This window comes from Aedes aegypti, chromosome 2 (assembly GCF_002204515.2).
Source record: "Aedes aegypti strain LVP_AGWG chromosome 2, AaegL5.0 Primary Assembly, whole genome shotgun sequence".
In the NCBI taxonomy this organism is placed as follows: Eukaryota; Metazoa; Arthropoda; class Insecta; order Diptera; family Culicidae; genus Aedes; species Aedes aegypti.
In genome coordinates this window covers 33597355-33624095 of record NC_035108.1, presented here as the reverse complement: position 1 = coordinate 33624095, position 26741 = coordinate 33597355, and the positions used below count along the sequence as shown (strand labels likewise).

Sequence of the window (26741 nt, the reverse complement as noted above, 5' to 3'; positions counted from 1 at the left end):
AGGATTGATGGGGGGAGGTGAGGTATCAGATTTCCTATGCACCATACAATTTATTTTTACTCCCATACAAAAAAAAAATATCATGGGAGGAGGGGGTAGGGTTTTCAAAAAACCCCGAAAATTGTCTTACGTAATAAATGGATCGCCCCTTAAGCTTTTCTGCAAAATATATCGTCAGAAATTTAATCAAAAATTTTCAGTAACTCCACGGTGAATTCTCATCGATTCCGGCAAAAGTCAATTACATTTTCTGATTTGAATTTAAACTAAAATAATTTAACAATATTTTTTTTGTAAATTCTTTCAAAATTTTTGTTTTGTATGTGTTAACCTGAAAATCTGATATAAATTAGATAGGGAATGAATTCTAGAGTAATTTGTAAAAAAGCCTAAAAAATATTGAGGTATTCCTGGAGCTGCTTTTGAATTAAAAATGGAGAGTGGATAGATTTCTTAATGTTATTTTTGCAAGGATTGGCATTCGGAAGAATTTATGGAGTAGTTAGTAGAACAAAAATACCTAACACCTGATGAAATTTCTAGACAATTTTCATGGGAAGTTCAAGAATGAATTAAAAATGCTAGTATTTTTTTACATTTCTGAAGAAATAATGACGTATTATTTTTGGGATAGTTTTGAGAAATGCGGGGAACTTTGATCAAATTGTTTTTTTTTTTTTGAGAATTCAATAGTTTTCTGTAAAAAAAATGCAGTTAGATCTTAAAGAACCTCTCTGAGAAAACATCAAGTAAATTTTCCTAATCAAGTTCTGTACAGTTGCGTATGAAAATATTGTGGAGTATCACGATGAATCCTTAGAGTAAAACCTTGAAGAATCATGTAACGTTTGTTTTTGCAGAAAACTCAAAGTTAAATAAAGTTATCCATTGCTGCGGATTTGCCAAGCAATGAATGAAAAATTTCCGAGAGATTATCTGATAGATTTGTTTAAGGAACTTGAAGATAAACTTCAGGAAGAACGTCTTAGGCAAAGTTGGAAAAACTGTTAGTGAACTCTTTGAAGAATTTGTGAAACGAATCCTTGCTTGGTGATCTTGATTTTTGGTTTTGCTTTTGGTGAAACACCTACAATTTCTTGTACTTTTTCTTGGGGAAATCCTCACTTTTCCCAGAAAATCTTAAACAAATTATCTGTTCATTGATAAATGATATTCTAAACTAACAATTGAAATTTTTATGAAGTACGGAGTGGATCATCCTGGAGAGAGAGTAAGTGAAAAGTGTCGCGATCGGTTAGTTCTGTTTGATCTATCGACCTTGACGCTTGCTCCTTCGGGGGCGAGCGACGGAGGCAGGATCAAACATGTCGCGCGTCGGTCTAGTAAGTGAAAAAGTGGCGTGATCGGTTAGTTCTTTTTGATCCTTTGACCTTGACGCTTGCTGCTGGGCAGTGCGTCGAGAAAGCCAAGTTTTTTTACCTTTTCGGGTCGCGCGCCTTTTTTTTTCTCAGTGCTTTTACATAGCCGAGCAAACGAGTGAGGCTGAGAGTGGATTGTGGCTGCACAGTGAAGGATAAAGGATCAATTGGTGAGCTCGTTTCATGCTACTATTTCTTATCTATAAAATATGTATGACTGCACATTTTATCGTTACAATTGTGTGACGTAAATATGAATTTTCAACAAACTATGAATTGTTCGTCACTGTGAGTGTCGACACAAAATCTGATTCATGAATTATTTATGTTTCACATATTTTTTTATTTTCAGAACACCCCTTTTTACCTTTATTTTTTTAATTAAAAAAAAAACTTTGAATGGTTCGACACTACAAGTGTAGACTTGCGAAAAGTTCACTTTATTCAACAAACTTTGGATGGTTCGCCACTGTAAGTGTCGGCAGAAGAATAAGAGTGTTCTATCATGTTCCAACCAATCAAGTTTTTTGTTTCTTTTCAAATAAGTAAAATATAATAACACATGCTTTCGTCCTGACAGCTGTAGGAATGTTACATTTAGGTATTTGTTCAACAAACTTTGAAAGGTTCGTCACCTCAAGTGTCGGCATAATTTTCCATTACATAGAAATTGTTCATTTCAAATGAAAATATTATATTTACAAATAAGCATGTATATATTTCACAAATCATTATTTATCATGGTCTAATCGCTTATCAAAGTGAATCCTGTGACCCAACGATCCGTCCCATTAACAAACATCCCTCCCAGTAACCTTTGTGGAGATGCAGAGGCAAACACGGTCTCCAAATAGCAAAGGTTACACACTAACATTCCTTCCCCCAATCCCACCTGACTGCAAGGACGTGGCCGGCGCCGTTATTGACCCTGTATAAATAGAGGCCCTGAATTATGCACATTGAAGAAGATTATGGCCAATCCCAGCCAAACTTCTAGTTGATTCTTTGTGCATTTTCACTGACTTCGGTCAATCACGGAATAGCAACCATTGATATGTGTAGTCAGTCTAAGCTAAGCTAAGCTAGTACGGAGTGGATCATCCTGGAGAAATGTTGAAATAGTTTCTAAAGCATTCTTTGGTAGAATTAGGTACTCGATAGATTTTTTAAAGAAATTTAAAAGAAATTCTTCGAGAAATTTTCTGGTAACTTCATGAAGTTGAAGAATCTTCAGAAAAATTCTGTTGAATAAGTAATATTAATCGCAGGCATAATTTTCTGTGGGAATCCCAGGAGGAACTCAGTGAGTACATGTAACGTGTATATTGGAGAAAGCACTGAAAAAGTACGTAAATATCTCTTGACGGAATTCTCAAAGTAATCTCTTAAAGGCACATGGTTTGATACCTGAATCAAAAGGTATATTTCAGAGTTGTGAAAAACTCAATTTCTCACAACTCACGCTTGAGCAGTCAAAAAATCCTGGATGAAATGGCTCACCTTTTTAACTCATTGCCTCGTATTTCCACAGTTTACTCACAGACGGAAATAATTTCTTGTTAGTCTGGTAGACATATGTTAATCCTTTCTAACGTAAACAACAACATTCGGGTTTCACAAGTTTTTGCCGGGTTTTGCGACTGAATCATTTTTTACGGTTTGAGTTGATTGAGTTGATTTTGCATCAAAATTCCAAGCGTGAGATTTGCGAAGCAGATCTCTAATGAGTTTGCTCTCACGGAAGAGCGTATTTATTGAGATTTTGAGTGTGAGTCTATCAGCACTGGTATATTTCTCGTAACTACTTTGGAATAATTCCTAACAATAAAAAAATAAACATTTTCCGTAGTGAAAATTGAAATTTACAAATATAGTCGACTCTTCATAACTCGATATTTATTATATTGGATTCCTTGTGTCCTCTGTTTTCAAATAAATTCATCGCAGAATCAAGGACTTAATTCAGAAAAAAAAAGTTCTCAGAATAAAACATCCTTAGAAAAAAAAGGTCCAGAAAAATATCTTAAAATTATTTTCAGAAAATCTATGTCATAACTCTAGAAATAATCCCTAAAATAATTCTGAGTGTATTCTGTGGTAATTAAAGGTATCTCATTATTACTTTTTCATAAAAACATGGATGCTCTTTGATGAATAGTCCATAAAATTTCAGAAGATTTCCTCAAAAAAAAAATAAAATCGGATAAAATATATCTTGTGTTTAGAAAAAAAAAACAACTTGCAGGAAATATTTAAAAAATATCTACAGGAATCCCAACAGGAAGTGCCGGTTGCCTTGGAAGAACTTTCCGAAAAACTTCTTGAGGAATACCGCGAGAAATCATGAGAATATTTCAAATCTACATTCTAATTTTTCAAATATTTTGGCGTTTATTCATTACCTTACGTTAAATTTGCAATTTTCCCATCTCCTATTACGCTGGCAAGTACATTTATAATGTTTATATCATCCTTTACGCTCAACATTACTCCCCCTTCCCACAAAGCATGATTTGAGATAGGTGCTTTTAATTTTAAACAAAACGGTATGAAACTTGTGTCGGACTCAAAACCACAGCTAAATTTAATCACTACGTACGATGATTCTATTGACAGATAAGTCAATCGATAACTTTTATGATCCACATATGTGTACATATATATTTGTACCTTTAGTTATGCAGTATCCAACACCAAACAATGCTTTTTTGAGGTATAAATATTCTTTCAATGCTGAAATCGAACTGATGCTTAGCAGTACTTGTATCCTAAGAAAAAGCAAATTTCGATCCTTCAATATTAGGTCAGGCATGGATGTCTGAAGCATAAAATTCAGACAATCCTCCCGAAATTCATCGAATTTCAATGCATCTGATAGGGAGATGGATCCTTTTATTAGTACTCTTGATTCAAAAGGGCGATATTTAAAACTGAAGCGGCAAAAGATGGCTCTTTTCCAGTGGTAGTAAAAACGAAATCATGAAGCAAAGAAAGCCTACGGTAGATGAACTAAACACAAAAAATTCTATATTCACATTATACTTGATTTCTTAATTACAACTTTTTCATTATTTTCGATATGTTCTGACAGTTCTCCACTACTATTCTTTTATGCGCTTGTGTTGGAATATAAACATCAGTGTCGCCGCTCGTCGGTCAGTGAGAGAAACTGAATGTTCGAAAGGTTGTTGTCTGTACTTTTTGTCGCTGGCGCCAACTCTTAGTATTTAAGAACGATGTAAACAGTTGTTACCCTATGCAGCAGGATTTGTTTAACGCTTCAGAGCTCATATTTTACAACAATATGCAACATACATAAGAGCAGTTTACTGCCTAAGAATCATTTTCACGCTAATCTGAAGCACCACACTGATGATGTGTACGAAAAGCGAGGTTTTCCAACTGTGCAAAACACAACAGCAATGCAAAAACTCTAAGAATTTATCAAAATGTTTGGCTTATTTTTTTTAGAAGACGGTCATGCTAAAATCTAAACAAATATAAACGGTTCATGAATTGGTCGTATAACCAACTGTATTCTAATTATTACAGGAAAAGGTGCCCCAAGCATTCGAAATATCAAACTATTTGCATTATTAGCTCTAATAATTGAATATATAAGTTAATGACACATCTGTAGTGAACTTGTATCGAACAAATCAGAAATAATGGAGTTTTAACGTATCTCTAGAACGCCGAAATTTCAACTAGTCTGATTTGTCTGAACTCCGATATTATGACTAATACATGTGAAAAATGCAATTTGTAGTGTTTCTACCAAACACTACGAAATTAATGTACCGACATAAAATGTTCACAAAAGTTGTTCCTTTTTGTGTGAAGAATATTTCGTCCGAAAGTTGCAATGAAAAATTACCTAAAGCCTACTTAGGAAAAATTAAGCTGAGAAATAGAAAATCTCTCAACTCAAAACTTTGATCAAATGTATTGAAGCCCTAATACGGGTTTGCTTGCAAAATTGGGTACCTTCAGGAACTAAAGTCAAATTTATGTTTCATTGCACTGTGATCAGTTGACGTTATAATCGTAAAGTCATCCATTTGTCTGTGGTCGCACTTCGGCTCGGTCAACTGTGACGTCCAGAGCCAGTAGAACAAAAGAGCGAGCCTTCCGATGTCCACGGTAGGGATTCTTCCAACGAAGGTTTTATTTTTTTGCTCCAATCAGGCCTATGACATTGCGGCGGTTTGCACTGTTTGCGGTTGAGCTTGTTCTTTGAAGCGATATACAGTTACACGTTGCGCACAGCTGGTCGGTCAGGTTGGGGGTTTGCAAACCGGTGACCGGTGACCGATGTCCACGATATTGAACACAAATACACTTGTTGAGCTCGAAGATTCAGTTGTCGGGAGACAGAGAAGTGAAAGAACCAGCTTGATTGTCTGAAATAAAAAGAACCCCGCTGTTGCGAGCGGTTGGAAGAAATGACGCATTAGATTAGCTGTTTCTGATGAGGTAATTGGGGTTTTTAAGGTTTTATTCAGTGAAGCGTGTGGTAAATAAGTTTTGTTCTCTCTTGCTTGGTATGAATTTTAGGTTGTTGTGTCATTTATTTTATTTTCGTCATTGAAGGAGGCAGTTAAATCTATCAATAAATACCGTTTTGATTCATATTACGGACACTTAAGGCCTCAGTGAAGTATAACCCAGCTTGGACCATACAAAATAAATCATTCTGTATGATTTTTTAGCGTTATCGAGCGTCGGAAGCCCTTAACTTTCGGATGGTGGGTAAAGAATACGCGTCCGCAACTTGAATAATTTTAAATAAATCAAAACGTGTGGCCTTTTCATGATTCTTATTCCGGACGCTCCCTCACTTTTGCCTCATATTCCGGACGCTTTGATTCGAATTACGGACAGCTCATGATAATCATTAATGGAACAGTCAAATCATCAATTGAAATCGTTCAACCACTTAAGAGACGTCTAAGGTAGTTGGGCATTATAAATTTGCAATGATATTTATGGAAAAAACCTAATAAAACGAGCCTCGAAAATGAGAACTTTTGGACGGCGAAAATTGAAACATTTCGTGTGAAATGTTTCCCATACAAACGAGAGTGTCCGGAATTTGAAGCTGTCCGTAATATGAATCAAAACGGTATATTGTGATTTTTATATTTTTTCTCATTTTGAAATAAACCCCAAGTAACCACACCGCTCAAGCTGCAATTTATGCATATAGACGGAGTATATAACGCTAGCATTGCGGTATATGTACAATTAAAGTTGATTTAAAGTGGGAAATAATATTGTTCTCCAATTACCGTCGTTGGGGGTGAGAATAGGTCAAAAAGGGATAAGTACTATTTATTTATGGAAAAACTAACGCAATAAACTTCAAATTTTGTGTGTATGTTTTTTGATGGTACATTAACAACTGTTCAAAAATATAAAGAAAAATGTGAATAAAAAATGACCCAATCTCACCCCATAGAGGGGGTGACATTGGGTCACTGTATTTGAAATAACTTGTTTTTGAGAATGTGGTTGCAAAACCATTTACAGCTGAAAAATATTTAAGAAATTCGAAGCAAACAAGACGAAAAGATATCTAATGCGTTTCACAAGTATGATAAAAGAACGATTATACTAAAAAAATGAAGAGCTATGAGAAAAAATATGTAAACCCAACATATATCGTCAAGTTTACAAAAAAAAATCTTGTTTTTTCCCTTAAATTGTTTTCAAACTGAATAGGCTTTATGGCAATGGGGATAAGCATTGCCATAAAGCCTATTCAGTTTCCCCAAAGGTGTACTGAAACAGTGATTATTTAAAACCTTCGCAAATAGTTAAATTTCGGTGCGACATTCCACGATCAATATATTTCTGGCAGATGTTGACGTCATAATCCCGGTATTTCGGCGATCCAACTCATTTGTACTTCCGTGAGATGTTTCTATAATATAAAAAACTGATAGACAATTAAATTTAAAACAAAAAAACAATCCATTTGATAAAGATTTACGATGTTGTTACGCACGAAACACAGTTGCTGATTTGAGAAGTTGTCAAAATGCGTTGCATTGTTATTCAATGCCCGGAATCCTCAAGTAGACTTGTTTGATGTTACAGCTATGCTGTATTTAGAAAAAATAAACACATCTAAATGAAAAAAAAAAAAGAACACCCGGCATCGTAAAATGTCAAAAAAGTGGGCTTACGATTTCATATACTATCGTTCTTGCTTGACCCAATCTCACCCCCATTTTTAATGTTTTAGACACCGTACCAAAATATATGAAATTTTTGTGGAAAAATCAAATAGATTCCGGAAAATATGTGTGAAGTGTAATGAAAAGACTTTCAACCTTCTACTAATATAACGATAGAAGTTGAAATACTTGCATGATACTTTGCACAGGAGAAATTTAATGTTGTAAATTTTATCTAGTTTCAACATACAAGTTCATTGATATAGCACACAAAAACTACTATTTCTAAAAATGTATGTTTTGATGAATTATGTGTAAGAATATATTCCCTAACATAAGAATTATTAATTTTAGTAATATCAGCGTTATTAGCTGAAATATTTCAAAAAACACATTTTTCCGTTTTGACCCAATCTCACCCATTAGACCCATTGTCACCCCCATCGACGGTGACTTCAAAGTAAAAAGTGAAGTGCTGCCATTTTATTTTTTTTTAGGAAATAATGTTACACTGCAGCTGTTCAGTCCAATACCACTAATCCATACAGCAAGACGTAATTTTTAATGAAATGTTTAGAATCCAGACAATTTCTAATTGATATTCCAATTTTTAATGAATCTGTTCTGTAATATACATAGTCTTCATGATAAAACTCAAATACACTCAAATCTAGCATACATTCAAGTTTGCTTATTTGACAGTGGACATCAGAGAGAAAAGCTAAAACTTTTGTTAAAGCCAACTAAGTTATATGTACAGATGAAAAAAGATGTTAAAAAAACACATTTACAAACGTATCTCAAAGGACTTTCAGCCTCATGAATAAGTGATCTGTTAAATTTGAACTAACACATCGAACAAACATCTTCAAACAAACCTTCTCCTCCCCGTTTGTTGTGCACACTCAAGTGAAAAGTCAGACACGCGCTTATCTTTTGGTAAGATACTTACCGCAGTTCAAAAGCACCCCGAAGCGAGGTTTAGCCAAAACTTTTCCAAAACACCCCCGCTCAAATAGTCTCTCAACTTGTGACGTTTTGCAACGTTTGCTAGCAGAGTAAATTTTTATCAGCTGTTTATCTTTGGATTCGAAAATCGGGAGCCGACACCGAAAGCCACTGACTGGAAACCGGCGGCGAAAAGCAGAACGTTACAGATTCGTTTAGCGTTTGGCTCTGAATAAATGATTACGTTTCGATCTATGGGACAAGAAGCGCACCATCTTCGAAGACGACGACGACGACGTTTTAGCTTAGATAACTCGAATCAACAAGCAAATATCCGGCCGAGGTGGGGAGGGAGTCCAATTCGGGAAAGGGGAGGGTTTTTGTGCAAAATTGCGTAAGAAGTGGCCTTGATTTGATAATGGTTCGACCGTTGTTGTAGTGCAGTGCAAATTCAGAAGATGGCTCGCTTTAACGAGAAATCTTGTTCCATTGAGGGATGAAAATTGCAAGGATCGCTCTGGGAAAGACAAAGCAATGGAACTTTCCGCTCCTCTTCTTGATTGAATGAATAATTCAATATCGCGCGTTTTGAGATATGAAACAGCCGTTGCTTATCATGTTGTATTTTGTACACGGCAAGCGAAAATTCTCATGAATTAGACTGATGCTAAACTTGATTTTGACGTTTCCTATTTCAGCCTGCTACAAATTTACTTGAAAAATAAAATCAACTATAAAATCTTATTCAACCTCAAATACTTTATTCACAAAAAAAAAATACTGACACGTTTAACACTATTTCTATAGTGATATAACACCGCTAGCGCATAACGGCTCACCATAGTAGCATGTCCGAAAGAACTTGAAACTATTGAGAACCAGAGCTCCAAAATCCAAAGCCCTAATAAAAGTGGATGGTTGTGATGTAAAGAACAAACGGACAATGCTATATCGTGTCAGCACCGAGGAGGCAGCCCCTCTAGCACGATGTAGGTAGCGCAACCCTGGTTAGGTGGTCATCGAAGAATCTTCACCAACCAAGAAAGACAAAAGTAGAGCAAACGGATTGATTTTACGGCAACAGACCCGGCAGCGAATAAAGGCCAACGATTGAAAAGTTCCTCATTCAAGTACCACATCTACTACAGCGGGGGCGACAGAGCAGATCGTGGAGTTGGCTTCATAGCGATTGGGAAGCAGATGAAGCGAATTATTCGGTGGAAATCGGTGAGCGACCGAATCTGTGTGTTGAGAATGAAGGGCAAGTTCTTCAACTACAGCCTGATCAGCATATATGCGCCAACGAACGATAAGCCCGATGACATGAAGGATGAGTTCTATGAGAGCCTGGATAAGGCCTACGGAGAGTGCCCAAAACAAGACGTCAAGATAGTCATCGGCGACGCAAATGCGCATATCCAGAAAGAAGACTTCTTCCGACTCGACTCGCGAAACGAAACGGAAAGCCTCCATTATGTAACCAATGATAATTGACCTACGCTGTTGCTACAGGGAAGGTAATCGGCAGTACCTACTTCGCACGCAAGAATACCAGCAAGCACACCTGGCGACCTGGCCACCTGAATGGCGATGTCTGCTTTCAAATAGACCACGTAGTGCTTGATGGGCGGTTGAAGACCTTTCGGCACCCTAATATCAACTCGGATCATTATAAAGTTGTTGCTGAAATTTGGGTGCGGTTATCCACCGTCACGAGTTACAGAAATCACAAGACGATGCGCTTTATTATTGAACGAAGCTTGGCGTCGTATGGGGTAGCTGCACAGTATCTCCAGCAGCTACACCAGTAGTTGGAAAGAAACAACGTTTCTGGAGATGGGACCCTATCCATGAAGCTGGTGCCACAAAGGCGCAAGATGTGATTGTTACTGTTCAACTGAAGGCGGAATGACTGGTTTGATAAAGAGTGTCAGAGGGTGACTGACGTGAAAAATGTCGCCAGAAGCCGTATGCTTGTGGCCGGTACCCGACAGAACAGAGAGCATTACAGGGCAGCGAGAGCTGAAGAAAAGCGAATCCTCCGCAGAAAGAAAAGCAGCACGAAGAGAGTGTGGAAGCTGAAGCTCAAGATAGTATGAACCAAAATGATAGGTGAAGATTTTATGCAACGGTCGATGGCGCACGGCATTTTACCGTACCAGTGCCCGCAATGTGCAATGAGTGAGAGGGGACTTTGCTGACCGACAAAACGACGGTGGCTGTCAGGTGGAAGAACCACTTCCAGCAATTGTTGAGCAGTGAAAATGGAAATGTAGCAAGGAACAGGATGAATATTGATGATGACGATCAAGCCGTGGACCCACCGATCATAGGAGAGGTTAAAAAGGCTATCAGCGAGCTGAAAAACTGTAAGTTTGCTGGAAAGGACGAGATCCCAGTCGAGCTTCTCTAGCACGGAATCACCAGTCGATACACCGAGTACTTGAAGGAATGAGAGCCCACCGGCTGGTTGGATGGCCTCATGGCACCATACCATTTCTTGCGTGTTGTTCAAAATTGCGCTAGAAGGTGTTATGCGAAGAGCCGGGCTCAACAGCCGGGGTACGATTTTTACGAGATCCAGTCAATTTGTTTGCTTCGCGGATGATATGGACATCATCGGCCGAACATTTGGAAAGGTGGCAGACCTGTACACCCGCTTGAAACGCGAGGCAGCAAAGGTTGGACTGGGGGTGAATGCGTCCAAGACAAAGTACATGTTAGCTGGTGGGGCCGAACGCGACAGGGCTCGCCTTGGTAGCACTGTTACGATAGACGAGGATACGTTCGAGGTGGTCGACGAGTTCGTCTACCTTGGATCCTTGCTGATGGCTGACAATACCGTTAGCCGTGATATACGGAGGCGCATCATCAATGGAAGTCGTGCCTACTATGGCCTCCACAAGAAGCTGCGGTCAAAAAAGATTCACACCCGCCCCAAATGTACCATGTACAAAACGCTCATAAGGCCGGTAGTCCTCTACGGGCATGAAACGTGGACACTGCTCGAGGAGGACTTGCAAGCACTTGGAGTTGAACTTCGGGTGCTTAGGACGATCTTTTGCGATGTGCAGGAAAACGGTGTGTGACGGTGAAGGATGAACCACGAACTCGCCCAACTCTACGGCGAACCCAGTATTCAGAAGGTGGAAGGATACGATGGGCATCAATGTGTATCGATTTGGTGACCAGGGGGCAGAACCGAGGATGGATGGATGCGGCCACGAACCGAGTATTGTGGCGTGAAATTGTTGATTCGGTGTTATCTGTTTAGATGTTAACTAAATAAATGAATGTGTATCTGACAAGGTTATCTGTTGATTCATTATGAGATGTTTTCCGCGGGATATTTAAAAGGATTGTACCCCGTTTGGCATAAAGTCGTTTGGCATAATGGTTGTTTGGCATAATGGTCATTTGGTAATGGCCGTCTGGCATAATGATTGACTAAGAATGACTATCGGCATTTTCGAAGCTTTTACCGAGATCAACACCACCAACCCCATAGCAAAATTTTTTCGTAGGCTCTCAATAAGCGTGGTGGTTGTTCAGGGATATTCCAAGCTATGAATGTCAAAAATTGTAGAGAGCATAACTAAATAAAACTGGTGACGGTTCTGGTGGAAGATCTTTTCGGAATAATGAAAAAATTTTCAACATCCCAGAACATAGAATATCGTTGAGCTTATTGCAATATACATATTTGAAAATAGTCAATTAACAAAGAAAGTTCGCAGTTATTAATAAAGGGAACGCGCATAGAATATTTCTCTGCAGATCAAGCTCTGTCCCAGTTTGGACGTAACACTGGATGAAAATTATTTGGTAAAAGAAGGGAAAATTTATTTTCAAAATATGAAAAGCTCTTATCCATAAATCTATTACTGCAGCATACTGCAAAAATAGCCTAAGTACGAGAGCAGGTTATTTTTCGTTTAAAAAATAGGCTCTAACGAAAAATATATTCTCACAGCATAACTCAAACGAACAACACATTTTTGAAAAAAAAAAAGAAAATATTTTAGGCAAACTATTGAACGATTCTATATAAATTTTTATTTTGAAAGTGTACATCAAAAATACTGTCTCTTATCGAAAGAAGGAAAAAATTGTGATTGATTTTTTTTTTCCAGCATATATCAAAAAGAAATCTTGTGTTTGCAAAACAAAAAAAAATATGATGGATATTGGCACGTTCTATCTATATATTCTATATTGGAACGTAACTTCTTCTTTTGACGTGTAGTGTCTTCTAACTATCATTCCAACAGCACGTCTTGCAAGAATTGATAAAAAAAAAAACAAAGAAAAGTTTAACTGAATAATAAAATTTAAAACAGTATAAATATAAAGAACAGCCTATTATAAGAAGAAGGCAAAATTAATGATTAAACCAATAGAAGATTGGACGCCAAACATTATTTCGACATAATAATACGAATTATAATTGCGTTCAAAATCATCGAAGTGATTTTGGTACTTTTCCCTGAATGTCGTTTCTCCGAATGCCGGTTCCCCGAATGACCCTTTTCCCCAAAAAGTGGTGCAGTTTAAATAGGTGCTATAATAGCCTTCAGTGACTGTATGGTGAACGAGAAGAACGATAAGCAATCCAAAGAAGGATGTATTCTGTCATTCTTGGCTATACACATGTTGGCAAAAATGCTGAAGACGAAAAAACTCGAAAGAACCGCAAAATAAATAAAGAAGGATGCATATCAGATGGCCAGTTCGTTCACCACCCCGAAATGTATACAGTTACGACAATTATGAGTGCCACAAACTTTTCGGGGAAGCGGGATATTCAGAGAACTAGCATTCGGGGAACTGGCGTTCGGGGGTAACGACATTCGGGGAACTGACATTCTGGGAAAAGTAGCACAACTCATCAAAGTAACTGCATAAATTGATGTCTCTTTTCGCTGATTACTTGAGGAGATCAATGTTATCGATTGCCACCCTTTTTTCAGTTGGAAGCAAAACAATATCTTAAAAAGTAGCTCCAAAGAACAGCCTAAGTATAAAAGAAGGTGAAATTTATTTAAATTTCAAATCAGTTTTTATACCTGATATGATATGATGATAATTATAGTTACATCATATTCAGAAAAAAAATGTTCGAAAGAAGGGTAAATTTGTGCTAAATATATCAAAATCAAGGTAAGGTAGGTATATCAAAATCTTCTGTGCAAAAATCTATTCCAATAGCGGAACTCAAAAAAATAATTAATATTTGAAAGAAGGGTAATTTCTTAATAAATAATAAAATACTATTGGCAATAACTTTCCTAATATGCTTTAGTTTATTCGAGAGCATATGATTGTTGAATAAAGTGACATTTTGTATCAGTTGACCTTACAAAAAGCCTGATGTCATCAGAAAAATTCAATTGGAACGTAAAAACGAGTGTCATGTTAGGAAATTATTGATTTCAGACTTATTATGCCAAACGACTATAATGCCAAACGACCATTATGCCAAATGGTTTTATGCCAAATGACCTACCACCATTTGAAAGTAATAATAATAAGAGGTTGCAACTTTGAAAACGATGAGAACCACTGCACTAAACCCTTTGGGATTGGCATGGGTTAATGTAGCATAAATGATAAAACATTATAACAATAGTTGGCAACACTGTCTGGAAAAGGATAAATGTTAAAAATATAAGAGGATGTCTAAGACAATCCCCGATTATCATCTCTTAGAATGCCACTACTTTGAATGTGTTATCTTATGTGACTTAACTTATGATAAAAAATGTTGATTTGACAGCTGCTACGGATTGATTCAACTTACTTTGTACAATTGTACGGGACGAAACAAAATGTACAAACAAACTCAGAAAAAAAGTGTTTTATGCGAGGAAACTCATCAATTTGACGAGTTTATCCACGGTGTTTTGCGGGTTTGATGTAATTAGTATGAATAAACGAGTTTTAACGTGAACTTCGATGCGATTTCTGGTTGTCTGGGGTTTCCATGAGTGTACAATTACCTTGAATGACATTGCCCCGCGATATTTCGAGGTAATGTTATTCGGGTTTATTCGGGATGATGGCGTTCCGGGTAATGGGGTAGAACAACATTTCTAATAAGATGGAAATCAAACATTCATACTAAGCAAACATCAAGAGGTGCCATCTTGTGGGATTCCTATTAATAATACTCGATGAATTAATAGCTGGTCCCATTTTTGAATTCGATGGATTTTGAGAAAATGTGAAAAAAAAAAATCTAAATGTAAGTGGTGAGAAGTATTCCAAGTAACCAAAATCATCTTATTGGAGAGATCTTGAAAATAATATTACTATGCTGTTCTGAATAATAGCAATACCGATTTTGTCAGCAAGTTTAGAACTTTTTAATTTGTTTACCGGCATATCGGTTTATTTTCCTCGAAGTAAGAGGGAGCATGGAGAAGAAAGCAATGAATACTAGATGGATAGGTACCATAAGGGAACGGTGAGCGAAATTGGATTTAGATGTTGAAGAGGGCATAACCTGAGACGAGACTCGCGAAGAAGGTCTTCTTTTTCTGTGATTGCTGAGTTTTTTTTTTTATTCCACTTTGTGTTTATACCAATTATGCGCAAGTCGTTCAAACTCTCACATGAACCTCCCAGCAAAAAATGATTGAGTTTGCATCACATCCAATCATAAATAGCCGTTTGATTGAAATTTCATGCCAGCAAACGTAGCACACATTAAAAATAATTAATCTTCCGCTTAAATTTATCAGTAACTTTGGAAAAAACTGCTCCGCTGACTAAGGTTTTTAATAACAATTTACTTTGAACACAATACTTTTCACTTTTTCAGCCATAGAAACGGTGGGCTGCATTTGACGTTTCGTGAGAGGGGAATCTGGGCTGCATATGACGTTGATATTTTTCCTCTTCGCGAGTCTCTCTCAGGGCATAACCATATTAAACAGTATTTCTTGAAACGTCCTTCCTTGTGGCTAACGTCCCCTATGGGAACGGCTTGTGTTTTTAAAGGAAGTTTAGAACATAATATTGTTTGTAATGTTTTGCCGTGTTTACATTTAAACTGATCTCGTATGATTATATAGGACGCCAAGAAGCGTCCATAAAACCCGTCACGCAAAATTAGGTCCCTCCCATTTCTTATATGAAGACTTCAACATTTTTGTATGGATCGTCACGTTTCGCTGAAGCTTCCCTCTCCTTAAAAGCGTGATGTATTTTCTGAACCTTAGCGCCGTCTACAAATTACGTAACGCTCGAAGGGGGAGGGAGTAAGCTCAAGCGTTATGACTAATTCAAGTTTTTAACATTTTCATACAGAAAGCGTTACGAAAGTGGGGGGAATGTAACGTTATAAATGAATCCTGGCTAATATGAATTTGAACAGCAAAATTAAGCTATTTAAAATAAAAAGAAAATTTTGCTCTAAAAAATGCAATGATTTAAAAACGGTTAGAGGTCGAACCAAATCGTCGTACATTAGAAAATTTGATATCAATTACCGTTTTGTCTCTAACTCCGAACATACTCATATTCTCAATACTTGAAATTATTCATCTTCTTCTTTCTGGAGTTACGTTCCAATGAACACAAAGCCTCAACTTTGTGTTCTTTTGAGCACCCCCACAGCTATTAACTAACGAAAATTTTTGGAATGTTGAACAAAATGAGCGGTGTTCGACGAACCCTGTGAAACCCTGCTTGGAACTCTTGCAAAAAATAGTATTTAAAACATTCAATCATTGTTTTTATCAGTAAAATCAATTGTTAGCAAAGAAATTGACTTTTCGACTAATATAAGCTGATTCATGCCTATTAGATACGTTTATGGCACTGTTAGCCTTTTCAAAATATGAGTGAAAATAACATTTAGAAAAATATATGCAGCATTCGACGATTTTTTGAAACTCATCTTTAAATACAATCTTATGTACATTCACTGTGTTTATGTCTCTCAGTCAATTTTTGCCATAAATGTATTCAAATGTACCTTCTTTGAATTATAAATTTCCAAAACATTAAAATTGTTTTGTTTGATAGACCCTTATTAAAACTAATTGTAGAAGACTTTTCCCCCCTTGAAAATTCTATATTTTAACGAGGTTCTTAAATCAATGTTTACACGTCAAAAGTTGATAAACATGAACCAAAATAAAATGTCCCGATTTTGTAAGGTTCTCGATTTTGTCAGCCTTAAATTCACTGAAGGGCTGACAAAATCGGGTCCTTACTGTATATGACCAATTGAGGCACTTGGGATGGGGTATAATGATTTTGACAAGGACATCAACTTTGCTGAAGGTTGAGACTGTCTATCTTGGAACTTGTTTGATATTTTACACATTGTTTGATATTATTAGCTGGACATTCTTTGTTATTTTCTTACTGTAAATTTGGGAATAATAACTTGCCCTCATTATTTTCAAGCAATGTTGCTAGGTTCATAAACATATGTGTTTTGACACAAACCACATCCTTTAGCTTTGGTGAACATTCGATATCGTTATCTTTATAATTGAAAGGACAACTGAATGTAACATACATGACATCTGAATGTAATAATGCGCTTGATAACAATCAAACAGTGTTGCCATCTTAATCCAGAATTCGAAAACATGAATGGATGGTAATTTTGGAGAGTTCCTAAACCTTGCTTCAACTCGAACATCGTAGATCTGTATTTTGGTATCTTCATATTCTTATCTTCAAAACGTTTCCACTGGGACAGAGGCTGCTTCTCAGCTTTGTGTTCTTATGAGAACTTCCACAGTTATTTATTGCGAGCTTTGTTTTGTTAAAGTTGCCATTTTTCGCATTCGTATATCGAGTGGCAAGTACGATGATACTTTATGCCCAGGGAAGTCAAGGAATTTTTCATTATGAAAAGATGCTGGACCGAACGGGAATCGAACCCAGACACCTTCAGCATGGCTTTGCTTAGTATACGCGGACTTAAAAACTTATTATTAATATGATTTCGCTCCTTATAATGTTCGTAAAAAGCGGTTGGAGTGTATTTATTTAGAAGATAAGAGCAACGAACTCTAGCCAAATATTGGCACTCACAGTGCCCGCTGGGGACATTCGTTACAGAAAATTAGCGACGACCACTCGGCCATTAATTCCAATGAGTCGTTACAAACCGGACGGAAGCCTATCGTTTAGTGTCAATGTCATAAATTGAGAAGAAGAGCGTTTTCACTGCCGCGCTACAATTGGCCACGCGCCTCCACTTCTACTCGCACTTGTCACTAAGTGTTACTCATCAATTAATTAATTACTCTGCCCGACGATATCTTCGCCGCCGTCGTCGTAATGACCCCTAGAGCAAAAACGACTTAATTTTCGCAAACAATTGCCGCACAATCTCTGAACTTGAAACTGGAGCCTCTTCGTTATTTTTTATGGCGGCCATTTTGATTTTATGACACTTACTGAACTTCGCCTCACAGTCCAGAGCTGGAACCTTGTGTTTCCTCCAATTGCTCTTCTGGAGTGGAAAATTTCACATTCACACACACACACGGCACGGAACGAAACGGGGGATCGCGTTTGGAACGATGTTTTATCCACGGTGGCCTAAGCCGTACTGACTGACCGAAACGGTGGACATTGCGCATACATCTTCGTAGGTACCTACCTACTTGCAAGTGATGTTGCCCTCCTTTGAAATTGTGCGCGCGATTCTCGCATCAAGATGATAACGAGCCGAGATGAGCTTCTTTGCAAGCTGGCAGAGCGCTCTGTGCTGCGCTAATTTAATCAGCCAACTCCCGTGTGTATGCGATGTGCACACGATATTATGTGCTTAAGTGCAGACGATCGTACGGTGCGATATCGCGGAGGAACGTCGTGAAATGTGGAAGCTCGGCTTCTTGTGTGAATAAAAGACAGTCTCGAAAACAAGAAATGGCGGAATATGTTGATATATTGAAGTAGACAACACAAAATTTGCAATGTATCTAGTACCTTAAAATATATGATAGTGTTATTTTACTATGTCTTTACAAAAAGTTTAAAGTAATTTAAAGTCATTTTTATTTATTTTACTTACTACAAGATGTTGTGACCACCGTTTCGTCAAAACTCAATCCAGAACTCCAAATTCTTATGCCCGAAAGGTTTACACTACAAGAGGTTGTTAAAACTATTCCTTGAAACCGTTTCTAATATTCCTAGTTGCGCAGCATATACATGGTATATCTTGATTCAGTAGACCCTCGATTGTATATACATTTTTTTTTTCGAATTTATGGACATTCATGTATTCTATTAGGTTTTATGATGTTGAACTTATTTAAAACATGCCTTCCATAAACTAAAATTGTGTGTGGGGTTTTTATTAAGTGCGATATGCCTCTGGATTCTACAGTCTAGAGTAGACTGGCTTAGCTCAGTATGGAAGAAAAATAAAGTTGTATCATTCCTCGGGTCACCCAAAAGAAAAAAAGATAACTATTGAAGAAATACCTGAGAGACTTCCAATTTCTAGAAACAAATTTAGCAGGAATTTGGAGAGATGGGATTGAGGTATTCATATATCTATCGCTGAAGGCATTTCTGGAAATTTCCTGAGTAAATACCAGGATGAATTTCCGAAGGTATTTATGGAAGTTTTTCTGTATCGCTCTGGAAATTCTGAAGAAATCTTTGGTGAATTTCCGGAATGAATGTATGGGATAATTTCCTAGGGGATCATTAATAAAGGAATCCCCGGAGAATGTTTGCAGAATATGTTTTAGGAATTCTGTTTGAATAAACTATAGAATCAATCAGGAAAGAAAAAGGAATCCTAGATGGAATTCATCATTTAAACCGTGGGAGAAGTTACTCAAGTAATCTCTGGGAAAGTTCTTCAATGAGTCCTTAAGAAAATTCGTGAGAAATCCCTAAGGAATTTCATGAAGGGGGATTTCTGTAGGAATCCACGATCAAATGTGTGAAATCTGAAGAAGCATCCCTGAAGGAATTCATAGGGGCATTCTTGAAAGAAACCCTTGAGAAATTTCTTGAAAAATCATTAAATGAATCCATAGTGGAACTCCTAGAAGATTTTTTTATGGAATTCTTTACCTCAGGGAATCTTTGCTTACTTTGAACAACTTTTAACAGGACAATTTTGTCTTGTGTAGTCTCTTAAATAGGGATTAATCTATTAAAACAAACTGGAAGTATTCACGCACACCATCGTTACGTAGTGGATGAATCTGGAATTTTATAGGGTCCCTCGGGGAAGCACTGCTCGCTCTGATCATCTTTTTAGAAGACAAATTCCGTTAAAATTCCGAGATATATCACTGGAAGTAGCGTTGTACACTACCGCTGCATAGTGGTGACATATTTTGAAATGAAGAGAGCGTCCTGTACAACTCTCCCGAAGACCGCCTTCTAACTGGTACACGTCTTGAGATATCCGGCCGCAAAGTCAGTTCTGGAATTACTAAGATGCAAACAACAAGCGGGAGATGGACAAATTTTATGAGCGGTCTTGATCCAGCTAGTAGGAATGGTTTTAATGAGAACTTCACAGCCTTTTCTAGTTTATCGACAAACTTGGTCGACGTATAAGTTTTGCCAGAAGCACTTCTGAGCGGTTCCACAGAAAATGACGATTTTTTTTCCCAAATTTCATTTTTATATTTTTTGATTTGGATGAAATTTTGCACATGCTTTCTTTATGCCCAAAAATGCCTTTTTGCATCATCGGTTCGCCATTTTGACTCTAGCCTTACTTTAAAAAGGGCCTAAGAAAAAATTCCTTAATAATTTTCAAAAAAATATAACTTAGAAACGGTTAGTCCGATCAGTTTGGTGTCTTCCGCAAAGTTTTAGGTTATTGTTGGGACTATCTGGAAAAAATATACACTGTAAAAAAATATGTTGTAATTTTTTTTATATTTCGAAAATAAAGCTTAAAAATCAATTTTCTCAAAAATTGCATTTTTGATTTTTTTATTTTTTTATATGTTAAAGTAGACAAAAAATGAAGTCTTTTCCACAGTGGGTCAAGATGGGGAAATCATGGACAAAAAAATATGATTTTTTTTTTAAAAAGGGTGAGTTTTTGAAAATGGTCATAATAAACTTTTTAAATGTTTTTCAACTCGATTTTATAAAAGTACGCAAAATTCACAACAAAAAAGGTGTACGGGAAAATCAGGCTAATTTGTACCGTTTTAAAAATACAGCGATTTTAATACAAAATTATGGTATAATTTTCAATTTTCGGTCATTTTCGAATGTTTTTCGAGGCTCATAAGCCTAGAAATTTGTTCATTGTCTGAAAGAGCAAATAATTTTTGACTAAAATGTTCGAACAAATAGTGATTTGGTAATTTTTCATTTCAATTTTTCATGTAATTATCAAGAAAATATGGAACAAAATGTTAAAAGTTAAAAAATAACAAAATAACGAATATAAAGCAATGAATACGTGAAATGCATTTATATCGATTTAAGAAAATGAAATATTTCCATTCGAAAACAAAAGCTTTATGAGTAGAGGAGTAACGTGCCCAGTTATCTCACACAAATATACCTGATGTTTTCTTAAAGTACAGTACTTTGGTATATTTTTGTGGTCGGACAGAAACGTACCTAATAGTTGATTCAAGTACCCATGTTGGAATAAAAAAGAGCTGATGCAGCAAAGACACAAGCAAGCGATAAACAAGCAAATGATAATCAAGTGAAAAGTAAAAGATAGCTAAGAACAATTAAGTATAAAATGAACACCATCAACAAAGGTGTGTAAATGTGATTTCAAAAAGTTACCGAAATCTCACGGAAAGTAATATTGCCAAATTAGTTGAACTAGGATTTGCAGATGAAAATCAGCTTAGTAAACAATTTAAAATTTGCGATTCGTGTCGTTTACAATTGGCCAAAAGAACAGCATTATCAAGCAGTGATGACTTATCAAGTAGTGAAGAGGAAGATGTTTGCATGGAAGAGGAAACAATAGAAGCATCAGCATCAGCAACTTCAATACAGTCAACGGATTCCAATATGAATATTCCTAGTCAGGAGTCATTGGAAGCAACGTCAGCAACTTCAATAGAACAACGAACTCCAACTTGAATGTTTCTTGTAAGGAGACATTAGAAGCAACGTCAGCAACATCGATTGAGACAACGGATTCCAACGTCCCTGAATACATCCAAAAAGTGAATATCGAATGAAAAATTGTAAACATTATGAAAAAGTAAGAAATCTGTATCAAAATAGGACGCTCCATCATTGTATAAGAACATGAAATAAAACGCTTCCAGAAAAAAAAAAATCTTTATTATATCCACTCGAAAAACATCCGAAAACGACCAAAAGTTGTGAATTTTCAGTAAATTTAATTTTAAAATCGCTGTATCCCGGAAACGGTAGCAAAAATTTTGTCATATTCCTTTTTTGTCGCAAATTTTGCCTACTTTCATAAAATCGGGTCGAAAAGCATTCAAAAAGTTTATTTAGACCATATTGAAAAATCAACCTTTTTTTTTAAATCATAACTATTTTGTCCATGATTTCTCCATCTTGACCCACTGTGCAAAAGACTCCATTTTTGTCTACTTTAAAATATAAAAAAATAAAATAAAAAAAAACAAAAAAACGATTTCTGAGAAAATAGATTTTAAGCTTTATTTTCGAAAAAAATAAAACATATTTTTTACAGTGTATATTTTTCCAGATAGTTCCAACAATAACCTAAAACTTTGCGGAAGACATCAAACCGATCAGACAAATAGTTTCTGAATTTTTTGAAAATTGGTAAGGCTTTTTTCTTAGGCCCTTCTCAAAAGAAACGCTAGGATTAAAATGGCGAACCGATGATGCAAATAATTTCTGAATTTTTTGAAAATTGGTAAGGCTTTTTTCTTAGGCCCTTCTCAAAAGAAACGCTAGGGTAAAAATGGCGAACCGATGATGCAAATAGGCATTTTTGGGTATTAAAAAAGCATATGCCAAATTTCAGTCAAATCAAAAAATACAAAAATAAACCGACATTCGAATTCAAATGGAACCGCTCTTCTATGTATCTGCAAAACATTTTGAAGTGTTTTTTTTTTTTTCAAAGACCGTTAAGCTCTATTCAATGCTTCATTAGATCTGTTATGATTAAATGCTAAGATGCAAGAGAATCAAACGTTCAGAAATTACATTCATGACCAGAAAGCATTTACATTTTCTCTTAGGCTGTTAACACTTCTAGCAGTTTTTTCAGCTTTTATATTCATAAGGCATTTTGTCATGATGTTTGCACAATTGTCATAAAACGAATTCATTCAGGAGTACTTCTAAGAATACATTAAAGAATTTTATGAGATCTTCTGTGATTTCTCTGCAGGATTTTTTGTCCGTTCTTCTAGGAATTTTTTGAACACTTACTTCAGAATTTATATGCAGAAATCGTTCCTCGAAATACTTCCATGCATTTCAAGTATTCTGCTTAGATTTTCTTCAAAACATAACGAATAACTTGAAGAGTTCTAGCAAAAAACTTACTAAGGAATTATAAGGGTTTCTCCATGTCTTTGTACAGGATAAAATCTTCTGAATATTTTTCTAAAAGAATTTCTTCCATTTTTTTCAGAGATTCATACAGAAATTTAATAAATTCTTTTTCTGAAACCCTAAAAGATTTTGCACTAAATTAAATTTTATTTGAGTAATTTGAACAATTCCTCAGAAAACTACTAAGATTACCGAGTAATTCCCACAGGAATATTTTTTCAATGATTAATTTAGGAATATAACTAGGAACATCACTAAGTTTTGCCTATAGGGATTCTTTAAAGTTATTTGCCTAAATTAGTTTTTGTGTCCTTAGTTTTTTCCGTAATAACCTCTTCAGCTTCTTCAAAAACGTTTGCAATATACCTCTGATAAATGTAATTTCTTTCAGAAACTTTAAATATTTTCCTTGTTAGTTCTTTGTAAATTTCTTCCAGGATCGTTCTAAATTAAATATTAATCTAGGTACTGCACAAATATAACATAGCAATTCATGCAGAAATTTCTCTACGCAACTCTTGGGGATTTCTTCAGAGATTTTTTTCAAGTATTCTATCTACGGATTCTCCTTTGAGGAAATCTCCCCCAATTCTTGAGGAAAAAAAAATCCCGGAAAAATGTAATGGAAAATTTGGAGACATTCAAGAGTTCCTTCTGTTTTTTTTTCTAAAATTTAGTCAGAAATAGATCAAGTGATATTATTTGCTATCGAACACTGCATACTATTCCTTTAGGAACACCAAGAAAACAACTGCAGACTTCAAGAAAAAATTCTTGTTGGATTCCATAAGCCTCTGCAAGGCATATTTAAAAAAAAACATGTAGAAACCCTTTAAGGAGTAAGAAAACGGGATTCCTTAGGAAGTAAAAGGATGTATTTTCGATGCATGATCGGGGAATGTATACAGAAGTCTCTGGATGAAATTCTGGCGTTATTGTTTCAAACTATATAAGGATTTCAAGATAAGCTTCTGTGGATTAATGTTACTATTTTAAAGAAATCCTTTATAATTAAATTAAATTCTTATACGAATCTTTTACAGTAATTTCAGTGATCTGAACGGTTTGTTTCGATTACTCGTGTAGCTGCTGGTGTTGAATTAAAAAGAATGATATGCCACAAATAATGAAATACTAAAAAGCTTCCGAGATTGCACTCAGAGCTTTTTTGATAAAATTGTTGTATGAATTCCATTGAGAGAAATTCCTCAGGAAAGAGATCGATAGAAGTACCCGTAATGGAATCAATGGAATGTTCATGGCAGAGTTACAGAAAGATTACCAGGAGTAATGACTAAATAAATATCTTGATGATGAAAGTTAAATTAAATTTATTTTTTTTACAAAAATATTAAATTGATTCCAGAAAATACATTGACAGTATTTTCGAATCAATTCAAATTGATGTGGAAATACTACATAACATTTGTTGATGCAAACCAAATCGTTCAGAGGGTAAACTACGAAACGAATCCTGTAAAAATCTCGAAAGGAATCCCCTGACATTTTCTTGTGGGGTTTTCTGTTGAGTTTTTTAGATGAATAATTGCTTAATGCCTGGATAAATTCTAGAGTTTTTTTTCCTGAAAGAAATACTAGTGGAATAAATCTTAGGGAGTTCTTGGAAGACCTGTGTGAAATTTTTTCAAACATTCCATTTCAATAACCGGCAAGACTGAAGTTTCCTGTCAATATGAATTCTGCCATTCAAACTTCTACAACAAATTGAACCAAGGTGTGTTTTGGACTCTACTTGGCTCACTGTGAAAGCAAAAGGAGGGAAGATGTTCTTGTTAGGTAAACGTTTCGTACAAAAAGGGTGCCGAGATTATGTAAGTTCGTGAATACATATTTGAAGTTTTGTCCTCTCCTGATGGAAATCCTGGCTACGCCCATGATCATATATATTAAGTTGCTTGATATACGTCATATTTTGTCTGATTTAATTCTTTAAATACAAAAAACTTAGGCTGATGGTATATGCTCTACGGCTATTTAAAAAAGTATAATTACGCATTGTTAACATAGCAATGAGAAAGAATTCATATTTAAAATACTCTTTCACATTTTAAAACGATTTGCAGTCAAGATAAATATTTATATCGAGTAAGAAAACACCATATGTCGCAAATGTTATCATGCGTGGCTTGAATTCTCAGGAAATTGCGGGTATCTCTCACTTATCGCTCTCGGTTTCAATCATGACTCGCAACACATCATGAATGTATGTCTATCGGTTACTGCTACAGCTCTGATTATATTGAGGAGATAACAGTGCATGATGAAACCCATCTAAATAAGCTCCAAATCTGGGGGCACTATTGCTATAGGATGTTTGGGAAATATTTAACATGGCGGTAGAGTAAAACACCTACCCCAATGGATTACCGAACATCTCGATATATGTGGCCATATCTATTATAGTAAACGAAACTTGTAACCTTCTGAGTTATTGGGTCACGTCGCCTAGCATACAAGAGTGCGGGGTTTGAATCTCAGCTAAGCACTAGATTTTTTCATAATTTCACCCATCATTCATCCATCTTTACCACGCTTAAAGTGTTAATTAATTTGAGAAAAATGGGTTTTACCATCGCTCTCTCTTTTGGACTATCCTTCTCTGCTGTTATTTATAAAGCTTGTAGCAACTTGCGGAGCATGGACCGTTACAGTGAGATGTTTTTATTTCCTTGCTATGATCGTACATCAAAATCAATTAAAACTTTACAATGCCTGATCAGGATGTGACAAAATCCGTTAAGTACTACAGTCAAACCTCCACGAGTCGATATTTGAACGGACCATCGACTCATGAAAATATCGAGTTTTTGATACAAACGCCTTGGAAAACTGTTTGAAGGGACCATCATAGTAACCTTGAAATTATGGTTTTAGTCTGGTTCCATGAGTCGATATCGAGTCATGGAACATCGACTCATGGAGGTTTCACTGTATTCGTTGCAATAATTATCGATTTTTCATAAAATACCTTCAATATTAAATTTCAGAAATATTTCTTGTATGAGTTTCTATGGAAACCTTAAGCATCGATTATCTCTGTTCTTCAGTTTTGTTGCATCGATTTTTTTCAAATGTTAGTCAAAAAATAACCCAGACAACCAGAAGTCGCAAATCAGTTTACGAGCAAAGTCGTTTACTCATTCAAAATGCATCACATCCGCACTGAATGGTGTATGAAATCGTTTGATCAATGGGTGTCCTCGCATAAAACGCTATTTTATGAGTTCATATGTAGAGTAAAGTGGGGCAAAAGATCGAGTGGGGTAAGAGTTTCTTTTTCAGATTTCTAGCTCAATTCAAAACAAAACTAATAAATGTCATGGTGATTCAAATGCTATTTAAGTAAGAGACTTTCGCTCCGAATATCACAAAAATCGATTGAGATTTGGAAAAGTTATGTTACTTTGTTGTTTTTCGACGTTAATATTGTAATTTTTGTTCAAACTTCCGTTACATGGAACCAAATAAAGATAAAATCTTTTTCAATATTTTATGTAAGGGCGTTTCTAGGCTTATCATTAGGATGTTTTAAGGTGTATTAGTTTTTGCATAATAAATTGGAAACAATTTTTGGCCCATATTGGGGCAAAAGTTCGACCCATGTATGAATTTACGGAAAAATTAGCATATTGTCCAATCGTGCAAAAAATGTCACCAAAATTTAACATTTTCATTTAGTTTTGCGAAAAACTGCTATTTTTGGGCAAATTAC

General features: G+C 35.9%; 1 protein-coding gene across 13 annotated transcripts in view; it reads right to left on the bottom strand.

The window, feature by feature from the left end:
* LOC5565097 (contactin-associated protein-like 4) overlaps positions 1-26741 on the bottom strand; it is a 310029-nt gene that overhangs the window by 226167 nt on the left and 57121 nt on the right. Inside the window, exons 1-2 of one of the 13 annotated variants that reach the window (XM_021840466.1) lie at positions 17936-18098; positions 5799-5802 (exon numbers count right to left, since the gene is read on the bottom strand). The exons of 7 other annotated variants lie outside the window; for them this stretch is intronic. The gene's annotated coding sequence lies outside the window, so the exon portion shown is untranslated. 5 more of the 13 variants (XM_021840468.1, XM_021840471.1, XM_021840472.1 and 2 more) reach the window with 5 other exon arrangements.